Here is an 11,545-nt window from a genome sequence, read left to right as displayed (position 1 = left end):
TCTATCTCACTATCTGTCTGTGAATCAATCTTTCTTTACCTCTTTATATATACATCTATCTACCTATTTCTATATCTCTCTCTTTTCCCTAGCTCTATATATTTATTTCCCTGTTTACCTCTCTAATTATTAATCTATCTACCTCTCTATGTTTATCTATGCATATGTATATCATCAATTTCTATATTTATATACCTCTATATCTATCTACCTATCGACTTATTTATGTATGTATCTTTTTACATCTATCTCTCTATTTCGCTGTATATATATATATCTCTCTGTGCTTAAATATCAATCTGTATACTATCTTAATCTCTCTTCATACCCATCTCTTATTATCTCTTATATTCGTGTATAATGTATAATATCTACCTTTATATCTATCTCTATACTTACATATCTACCACTGTACCTTACATATCTATCTCGTTGTCTATATCTACCGCTCTCTATAAATTATACATATACAGAATCAATTTACTTTGTTTTAGAACACTGCGAATAGTTTCATGAGTACAATCAGCAGTCTATATCTGCGTGAGAACCATCATATTAACTCAAGTTTCGACCTATAAGCTAGGTTCTTTTACCGAATGAACCTACCCCCTTCGACAGTTGTCATCAAAAATCGCAGGGAGTCTGCAGCTGGGGTCCTGGATACCTAGGGCGTAGGTTCTGCTTCCGTACTAACTCGTAATGGAATCACACAGTGGGATAGACTGATACAAAAAGTCTCCAAAGAGTAAGTTTTTGCCAACAAAATCTTCTCTTATGAGTCTAAAAAAGAAACATAGAATGCTTTTTGCGGTGCGTTGATTCCTTTGTAATGGGCTGCAAATTTGTATTGTGCAGATGTTTACTGCTACATTCCCCGCTAAGTAAGGCTTTTAGTCCGATTCTGTAACGTCGATTCTACTATTGGTTCGCCTTCTACGCGGGAAATATTGACATAATTGTATACTGGATTTCATTGTCCAAGTTTTCAAAATAGTTCGTGCATAGGAAAATATGTTGTTCTTATTTTGAAAATCTAAACAAAAGTCGGTCAAAAATCTTTATTTTAGCACGTTCAAAAATCAAAAATGAATTTTGAGCTAAAAAACAGAAATGAACATTTCAAACACATCTTTCCAGAGCTGTTAAATATTTTTAACAAAAAATGTTGAGCAAAAAGTATGAAAAATGATTCAAAATAAGGTTTCGAGAGAATTACCACAGCGGCATGTTCCACTTGCTACACTGCCAAACAATTTCGCCAAACTACCGAAATCTAGTCATAGTTTGTTCATATATGTTTTGTTTTATTTATTTATTTATTTATTTTTTCATATCCGTTATTAAAATAATATCTCTGAAATTTTAAGTCAAATGTTTAATTTTAAGCAAAACAGACCGGAAAACAGGATCAAAAGTTCCCTGAATGTGAAAAATAATCCCCCGAACAAAAAAAGCAAGCGAATAACTAACATGAAAAATTCAATGAAGATGTAAAATAGACTTCCGGTTGAATAAAAGAACATTAAAAGTTTCAATAAAATGTAAAATAATCCCCTAAATGAATATCTCAAATCATTAAAAAAATAAAAGTTCCATTAAAATGTAAATTTAAAGTTGCAAGCAAGACAGCAGCGAAATTTTTTTTCTCACCTGTTCGTCATGTTCCACGTTATGATTATATCTCCAAGACTTCCTCTGCAAAAAAAGTACAATTCTAAATCTTTTAACTCTTTAAAATGTTACATTCGTAAAAGCCTCAAACAGTAGGAAAATCAAAAATTTGGCTGCTGTTTCCAATTTTTTTTTAACCTTTAAAAGCGGTATTATTTATTTTAAATGAATAAAAGTTTTAAATGACCGCGCACACTTCTTTTTACTCCTAATCACGTTTGAAAAGTTTGTTTTTTACCAAAAAGGAGAGAAAGACAAGGAAAGAAACATTACAGTTTGAAGCTTGTTTTTTATAATAATAATAATAATAGTAGTAATAATAATAACAATAACAATAATAATAATAGTAATAATAATAATAATAATTGTAATAATAATAATAATAACAATAATAATAATAATAGTAATAGTAATAATAATAATAATAACAATAATAATAATAATAACTAGGGGGCTATCTCCCCCTGCTCGCTAACGCTCGCCAACCCCCGGAACTGCTTACGCAGTTCCTTCGGATCGCTTCGCGATCCGAGCTCACTACGCTCGCTCACCGGTCACCAAATATTGGTCTAGTTTTATCTTTATCTTAAAAAGTAGTTTTTCTTTTCTTAATATGAATATCATAACACTTATTATTTTCATACATTTAAAAGGGGAAAATTACTTTGACATGCAACTCATGCAGTGGATTATTATAAAGCAAAAGTTTGCAATTCCATTATCTTTTGAGAGAAGTATGCAAAGGGATATTTTTGTACTAAATTTACAAACATAATATAATCTTTCTTTCCTACATTTTCTGAATGCAAAAGAAATTGCAGTGAAAAAAAACCCTACAATGTTAACACACTTAAAACCATTTCATGGCCATTAAGTATACTATGTTCAGTGTCAAAATATGTGTATATATATGTTTCAAAATGTCTAACAGTTGCAAAGAGCAAGCAACTTTTGACATTCTCTGAAAGCAGCGATTTAGTCAAAAAATGTTAGAATGAGTGCTTTAAGAGTCAAGAAACCAAATCCAGTGGCACGACAGCTTATGAGGGCCAAGGCCTACTGTACCCATCTCACTCCTTCTGACCAAGGGCTCTGGGATGCTAGGCAGATGTTTTCGTTTAAGAGGTCAGCCTAATGCGGAACCCCCTGGGTTTAGTTCCCAAGCATACTTGGTACTTATTTTATCGACCCACTGAAGGAATGAACAGCTGAAGCAATCATGACCAACCCGGAGATCGAACCCGAACCTGCAGTGTGGAAGGGCTACCTCTGGGCTTCAGAACACTTGAATATAATTTACGAAGAAGAGAGCAGTGGGCTATGGAGTCTTTAAATGAAAGATCTAAACGCAGATTGGTCAGAAATGCTGCCGATACGCTAAGGTGCACAAATTTACACCGTCTTCAAATCGAGAGAATTTTGCAAGTGTTTCCGAATACATTTATGGACTAATCATGCACTTTACTGGAAAAAAAGGGTTGACCTAAGACTGATAATTGTAAAACTGGAGAAAAATATTATTGTACCAAAAAAAAAAAATTTATTGATTATTATATAACACTAATATTTGTCATACCTCGGATATCATTTATTTCATTCGATAGCAATATGCCTTTTAAATTCAAACGTAAACAATTTCCTATTAGATTAGCCTTCCTAATAACTATAAATAAAACAGAGGGTCAAATGATTTTGTGAAAACATATTAGCAGTAAAATCAGGTTTCCCGATTCAATTTGTTGCTTTACTTTGCCACTGTGGCTCAGTTCTTAACATCAATGCCATTGCAAAAGTATGTGAAATGTTTTGCTCTTCCGGTCTTCACGATTCAATTTGTTGTTTTACTTTGTCATTGTTGTTCAGTTCTTAATTTCAATGCATTGCAAAACTAAGCAACATGTTTTGCAATGAGAATTGTCCAATAAATTCATTTAGTCTATGTGGAATAACATAGTACAGTGAAGCACGGTTTATACGTTTCTCTTCTATTCGTTTTTATCAATTATACGTTTTTTAAATTGTCCCTGGAGGGTCTAATATATATTTTCTTTACCAATTATACATTTTTTCATTTGTACGCTTTTTTCATAGTCCCTTCAAAAACGTATAAGCAGGGCTTCACTGTATATAAAAAATTTATTTGGAAAAAAAAATTCAGTATTTACAGGTTGCAGTTAGTTAAGCTTGACCACGAAAAGAAGGCGGATGACCTTTAAGGGAAACATCATTTGTAATAGGTAGAATCTTCCAGAAAGCACCAAAGAGTAAGAGGCATGGTCTCGCTAATCCTATCTATTCCAAAATAATAACAACCTATTACAAATGATGTTTTTGCATTAAGGTCATCAACCTTCTTTTCATGGTAAGCTATAGCAGGGCTGTGGAGTCGGACTGGTTTTATGGTAAAGGAGTCGGAGTCAAAGGTTTAAAATTTCAAGAGACGGAGTCAGTAGGATTTTCTATCAAAATTCGCAGCTCTCTCAATATTTGAGGAGTCACAGCCGGAGTCAGACTAATTTTGGGTAAAGGAGTCATAGTCTCTAAAAATCCTGTAGTCGGAGTAAGACATTTTCCTCCGACTCTGCAGCCCTCGTAAGTAGGGAACTTTATTTTTTGTAAGCACTATGGTTAAGGGCAATTTACCTTTTGACATCAACATTAACTTTGCAAAGGATTTTTTTAAAAAAAAGAAGAAAATCATAATACTTCTCTGGATACACAATAGAAAATTTCTGGGTTTTCAGATACTATGACTTTTGAATGCCTTACATATGACATGTCTGTAACTGAAAAGTGGTTTTGTCAAACTAAAAAAAATTTATCAAAAGTTTGACTCTGTGCGTTATTTATAGTTATTAGGAAGGCTAATCTAACAGGAAATTGTTCACGTTTGAATTTAAAAGGCACGTTAGTATCGGATAAAATAAGTGGTATTCGAGGATATAAGTATCAGTGTTATTATTAGCATTTTTTTAAAAATAAAATAATATTTTTCTCCAGTTTCATTACTATCACTGTCATTTCAACTCTTTTCTCCAGTAAAGTGCATGATTATACCGGAAATATGTTTGAAAACACTTACACAGAAATCACTCGATTTGCAATTCCCGGTTCACGGCGTGCGTTTGCGCGTCTAATCCTATCGGCAGCATTTCTTACCGCTCAGCGTTTAAATCTTTCATCTAGAGACTCCCAAGCACACTGCTTTCTTCTTTGTAAATTATATTCAAGTGATCGAAAACACTCATTCAAAACTCAAAATTCTAACGCTAGACATCTAACGCTAGAAGCGAGTCGGCAGCACTTGTAAACAACGATCGTAAACAAAGCGGATCGTTGCCAACGGAGAGAAAGAAATAAAGGCTCGTTTTGCGCCACGCATAAGCGTTTTATATATATAGATAATAGTAATAGTAATAATAATAATAATAGTAATAATAATAATAATATTAATAATAATAATAACAATTATTATTATTATTATTTGCGTGGTCTTTATGACGTCACAAATGATGTATTTTGGGGTATTTGTCTTCCACGTTCCCAAGTTATGATAATCAACAAGCGAATTAAACATTGCGCTCTACACTTGCTATCAACCATATCGTTGCCAACATACGTGAGTAAAGAAGCGAATTAAATATTATGCTCTGTGAATGGCATCATTGAACGGCATTTCATCTTTTGTGATGTCATCGGCAGAAACGTAAACAATAAAAGCGCCCTGATTAAAATATTTTTTTTAAACATTAATATTATTCAAATTATTTAAAAAATGGTCAGATCCTAAGTTTTTAAGCATGCTCTTTCAGAAAAAAATACTTTTAAAATTATGGAAACGTCCCCATTCTCTTTACAATAATATGAAATTAACGCTATTTACAAGCAATTCAACAAAAAAATATTGATTATTTTCAATGAAAATTTAACATAACGTTAAAGTATTAGAAAAAAAAAAAACTTTAACGTTGCGAATATGCATAGAAAATAGTCATGAATTCAATGAAATTTTTAGAATAAACCTGGGAATTATCCTGAACTCTATTTAAAACAAAAACTTTTAGTCAACGGGTTTAAAATGATTTTTATTAAAATAAAAACAAACGAAATTGAAGCAAAATTTAAGAAAAAAAAAAAGGGGGGGAAACGATGCACATCCATCACATATGACTTGGGGAAAATAACTTAGCAAAAAAAAATTCACCTCATTTGACCACCCCTTCCCTTTGTTCCGCTTCTAGTTTTTAGGGGGAATTCAAAGGGTGGAAACAGAGAATAACGGAACGAAAAGAAAGAAAAACTTATCTTGTTGTATATTTGGAGTTCGATCTTTAACTTTTCGCGCGTGGAAGCGAAGATAGGGGTGTTGCATCACAGGTGGTTCTACGTCAGCACTGATGCGTGTAAAAGAGGGACCCGTTCTCTTGGCAGACGGTATTCGGACGTAAGGGGGCAGGGGGAGTGACGACAGCTTTGGAATGGGGACAGGGGTGCGTGAAATTTTCGGTTTAGAGAAAGTGATGGAATACTTTTTTTTAATGGTCAATCGGGGAATAATAAATTAGTTTTTATCCGTAAAATTTTGGTTTGGAGAAAGTGATGGAATATTTTTAATATTAAATTTGTTATTATTCAGAAAATTTTTGTTCGCAGAAAGTGATAGAATATTTTTTAACAATAAATTAGTTATTATTCTGAAAATATTGGTTTGGAGAAAGTGATGGAATACTTTTGGCGATAAATTGGTTATTATTCAGAAAATTTTGGTTTGGAGAAAGTGATGGAATACGTTTAACGATAAATTAGTTATTATTCAGAAAATATTGGTTTGGAGAAAGTGATGGAATACTTTTGGCGATAACTTTGTTATTGTTCAGGAAATTTTGGTTTGGAGAAAGTGATGGAATTGGTATACTTTTAACGATAAATTAGTTATTATTCAGAAAATTTTGGTAGAAAAAGAATTCAAAAATATTTTTTGAATGGTTATTCGAGGGATAATAAATTAGTTATTATTCAGGAAATTTGGCTCGGGAAAGTTACGGAATACTTCTTTTTAGTGGTCATTCAGCAAATGATCAATTAGTTATCATTCAGAAAATTTTGGTTTTGTGCAGTAATGTTTTAATACAAGTCTTACTATAAAATACGTAGTTCTTTCATTATCTACCGCAATTCTCAAAACAAATTTCCATGTTGTTCATTACAAAAAAAGAAAGTTAACTATTTTACTTTGCCTCACATTCCCCTATTACATACCAAAACATAAGGCATAGGTTCTCCAGGAGTGCCCATCTAGGGGGGGGGGGGGGTTACGGCACAGACTGCGCCATTGAAATTTTTAGGGGGGTGGGGCTTGTTTTGAGGAGTATTTTTTCCCTTTTTGGGGAAGGCTCTTGCTTTTGGGAAGGGGGAGGAGCCTTCATGATATCTGGTGGTAGGGTTCGGAGAAGGGAAGGGGCCGGAAAGGTTTGCAGACCGGTTCGAAAAAAATTCGACGAGTAGTTCTTTTTTTATTCCAATTTAGGCCCAATTTTCACATAAATTCTCGAATATGGGGGTGAAAAATTACTTGCACATATTAATTTTACATATCGTTGGAAAGGGTAGAATTTTCCGCGTTCTACGCAATTTGTTTCAATTCTCTAACTTAATTGCGGCAAGAGTTATTTGCGCTTTTAGCTTTAATTATTTTAGGCTTAGCTGAAATTTTGGCACTACTTTCTTCATTAAATCTTTTTATATAATTAAAAACTGAGCGTATGTACCTATGTATCTATGTATGTCCAAGTTTTTTCTTCCGAACGACAGTGAACTGACCATCGAACCAGGTATCGATGGACTCGTAATCTTCCCGTCTTCATGTTTGGCTATTTAACATAATCCTCCGATAATAATTAGAGGAGATATCAATTAAAAACTATTAAATATGACACTTAGATTTCGATGTAAAATCCCTAGTTTTCGAAGGCTTTCCTCCATTCAAATTATTATCCAGTGCTTCATCTCAACTTTCCGCAACAATGCTTTTATTAAAATTTATATAGCGTGAAGAAAATTATTGAGATGAAAGATCTGTTGCCATTTTTTTTCTCGAATTTGAAGAGGTAAAATTCTTGTTTTTGTTTTGAGGCTTTTCCTGTAATGAGGGGATTTAAAATGTTTACTTTTTGGGGGTTTTCCCGCAATCTGCCGCAAAATTTCACTGACTTTTTCTCTTTTTTTTTTTGGGTTCAAGCCTGAATGTTGAACTCGCGTCACTTGACATAACTTTTATTTTCGAGGTGGACCGTGCAAAGCCGGGCGACGTAGCTAGTACATCAATAAAAAGTGAAGGAATTATCCCACAGTTTTCTTTTTGACACCATTTGAAAATGCGACATTTTTTACTCCAGGTCTATCTCGACCTATGGCCGAAAAATTAAGCTTCTATCTCAAAAGGAAAAAAAGTTGCAAATCGAGTTCAAAAAATCTCAAGTCCTTTTAAACTGTCAACCATTTTCTTTCGAATTTTAATTACTTAAACTTATTTTATTTTGTGTTTCCATGGTTACGCCTTTAAATCCATCTTTCTCGATCTAATTTCTTAAGAGTATATTTTAATAATTGTCGTCATTGTTTGGAAGGGAAATTATGAACGATGTTTTTTTTTCTTTTATTTAAGCCTGATTTTTGAGCATACCTCACTTGACATAACTTTCATTTTCAAGGTGAACCGGGCAAAGCTGGGCAAGGCAGCTAGTTTTAGATAAATGTCGGAAAAATATAGCACATGAACAAAACACTCAAATTCTTTGAAAACCATCTTTGAAAACTGTCGTCATTTGTCTTCAGGATGTTACAAAGGCTAACCAGAGGGGACGGGGGCGCTCAAGCCTAAGAGGGATTTTCAGTTTGCTGCCTGAAGCTCATAATTTCACCGAAACATTTCAAAAATACGTGCGTGCATGCACACCTACATCTCATGAGAAGAGACATTGGGTAGCATCAAAAGAGATAAAGAAATAATTGCAGTATTGCAACAGTGTCTCTTTATTTTCTGTATCGTAAAAGTCAAAATTTTCAAAGTATAACAACTTTTTGAAGTCACAGTGTCCTCCCGTGCTCTTTAATCGAGGCACCTGTGGGGTGAGGTTAAGGAATGACTCCCGCTCCCAGAAACTTTTATCTGGACCCAGGATTCGATTTATCGCTTGTATATATATGCATACGTACATCAAGGGTGCCCAAGGGTGGAGGGGGGGGGGGGTCATGGCGCAGACTTCTCTATTGAATTTTTTAGAGAGGTTGCTTTCGAGGCCATTTTTCTCTTTTCTGGGGGAGTCTTCGTGGTATTGGCGGGGGAGGGGGAGTCATTGCTCTTAGGGGACACCGGGAACCCCTCTGCATACGTGCTAATTATCCGATAATCTCCAGAAGTCATTTACACTCGTATATATCCTAAATTCCGTCTAATGTGTAAAAATGCACATAAAATTCAAAAGAAATACTCTAGTTAAGCTACTAGTGATAGGCATAATCGAGTTCTCATAATCAAACCACAATTCAAGATCATTCAAGATCATTCGAGAACTCGATTTTCACGAGTCCTCGATTATCACATCTCGAGTTCTTGATTATCTCATCTGGAGTTCTCGATTGTCACATCTCGAGTTCTCCACTGTCGCATTTCGAGTTATCGATTATCAGATCTCGAGTTCTTGATTATCTCAACTGGAGTTCTCCATTGTCACATCTCGAGTTCTCGATTACCACACACCGAGATCTCGATTCGAAAGATCTCGATTACCAATCGCTCGAGTTCCCGATTTCGGAAGATCTCGATTATCCTCAAGTTCTCGATTATGCCCATCATTATAAGCTACCATGCAAGATATATAAGCCCTTCCTTCCAGAAAAAAGAAACCATGGTTACGAACCAACTAGTTAAATACATCATAAAGTCCTCTGTCATTGCTACTCACAAATGCTCAAAAAAGAAAAAAAACTTTCATAAATTCAATACTGTATCTAATACTCTCATTGTTTCCTCGATAATCACAATTTACACATAAATTTTCATAACGCGGCCGTAAAAGCATCGTTTTCTTATTCGGTAGCACGTGCTACCGGGCGATAAAGTGTCTCCCTGACTCCTAAGATAATGACAGGGGGAGGACGCTTGAAATAAAAGGAGCAATAGGGCAAAAAAATGCCTTTTTTTTAATCCCATAGATGAGCAGTAAATAGAAGATGAACGCGGGTCAACGCTCCTAACATCTGCCTCGCTTTTGCTTATTTATTTCTTCGCTCATACGTACTCACCTATACTTCCCAACTCAATTTTTTTAGAAAACTTTCAGAGGGAAATATAGAAAATATATGCATTCTTCTATCCTGTCTCAGTCTCTTACGGTTTAAAGGGTTAAAAACTTAAATGAATGCTCGCTCAAAGAAAAAAAAAGTAAAATAAAGAATAATAATATTAGAAATTGGTTTCAATGGGCTGAAACGCTGCCATTTTTTCATGCATGTTTATTTGTGCTCACTATTGGACTAAGTTGAGGAACAATTAAATAGCGAAGTTTCAGAAGGAACTGAAGAAAATTTATGCATTATTTTCATCTGTTTTTTACGAAAAATTCAAACGAATTTTCACACAAAATATCAGTGAAATAAAGATTAAAAAACTAGAAATTAATTACATTGACTCAAAACGGCGCCATTTGTTACGTGTGTACATTTGTACCATTGAACTAAGTTGGAAAGCCATTCATTAGGAAAGCTTCAGAACAAAATATAGCACTATGCAGAAAAAATTTTCATTCTGTTTCGTAGGATTTAAAGGTTCAAAGAAAGGAAAAACTAAATGTTCGCTCAAAAGGGAAAAAAAAAAAAAAAATCAGCAAAATACAGTATTACGAATTAATTCCAATTGGCTAAAACGGTGCCATTTATTCATGCTTGTTTATTATGTTATCATTGGGCTGTTTTATAGGAAAGTTTCAAAAGAAGCTAAAGAAAATATATGCATTCATTTCTCTGATTCTTACGATGTAAAGGGTTAAAAACTTAAACGAATGTTCACATAAAATATCAGTAAAATAAAGAATTAAAAATATGAAAATTAATTCCTTTGACTTCAAAGGGCGTCATTTGTTACGTGTGTACATTTATACTATTGAACTAAGTTGTTTAGCCATTATTTAGGAAAGCTTCAAAGGAAAATATAGCAAAAATAAATTATGCGGAAAAACCTTTCATGCTGTTTAGCATGATTAAAAGATTCAATGGGTTCATTCAAAGGAGGGAACATTAATTCAAAAAAAAAAAAAAATCAGCCAAATAAAGAATCAGGAATCAATTCCAACTGCCTAAAACGGCGCCAGTTTTCATCCATTTTTATTTGTGCTTACTATTGGACACTTTTATAGGAAAGCTTCAAAATGAACTAAAGAAAATATATGCATTCTTTGCTCTGTTTCGTACTATTTAAAGGGTTAAAAGCTCAAATGAGTATTCACGCAAAAAAATTCAGTGAAATGTGATTTAAAAAATTAGGAACTCCAACTCTGCAAGCGCTGGCAGAATTGTAGACATTGACCCAACCATACTATTAAGTTCTTGCACATTTGACAAAAATTATTGTCGTTACAAAATATTGCATGAAAATGTCTGAAAAGTGATTAAACGATGGATAAATAAGGGAGAGAGAGCACTTCCCAGGTCGCACACTAAACGTTTAATCGTTTCATATAAACGTTAAAACGTATATGGCTGTCACAACTTTTGAAATAAAAAAGTGTTTGAGTGAAAAAAGGTTTTTTTTATCAAATTTCAAAACGCCTGGGGTTTAAAAGTTGCCTTTTAGCATCAATAGATCACCCCTAAAGTT

Source organism: Uloborus diversus, chromosome 9 (genome assembly GCF_026930045.1).
Source record: "Uloborus diversus isolate 005 chromosome 9, Udiv.v.3.1, whole genome shotgun sequence".
NCBI classification, from domain to species: Eukaryota; Metazoa; Arthropoda; class Arachnida; order Araneae; family Uloboridae; genus Uloborus; species Uloborus diversus.
The sequence above is the reverse complement of the archived record's forward strand: the minus strand, read 5'-3'. Positions refer to the sequence as shown.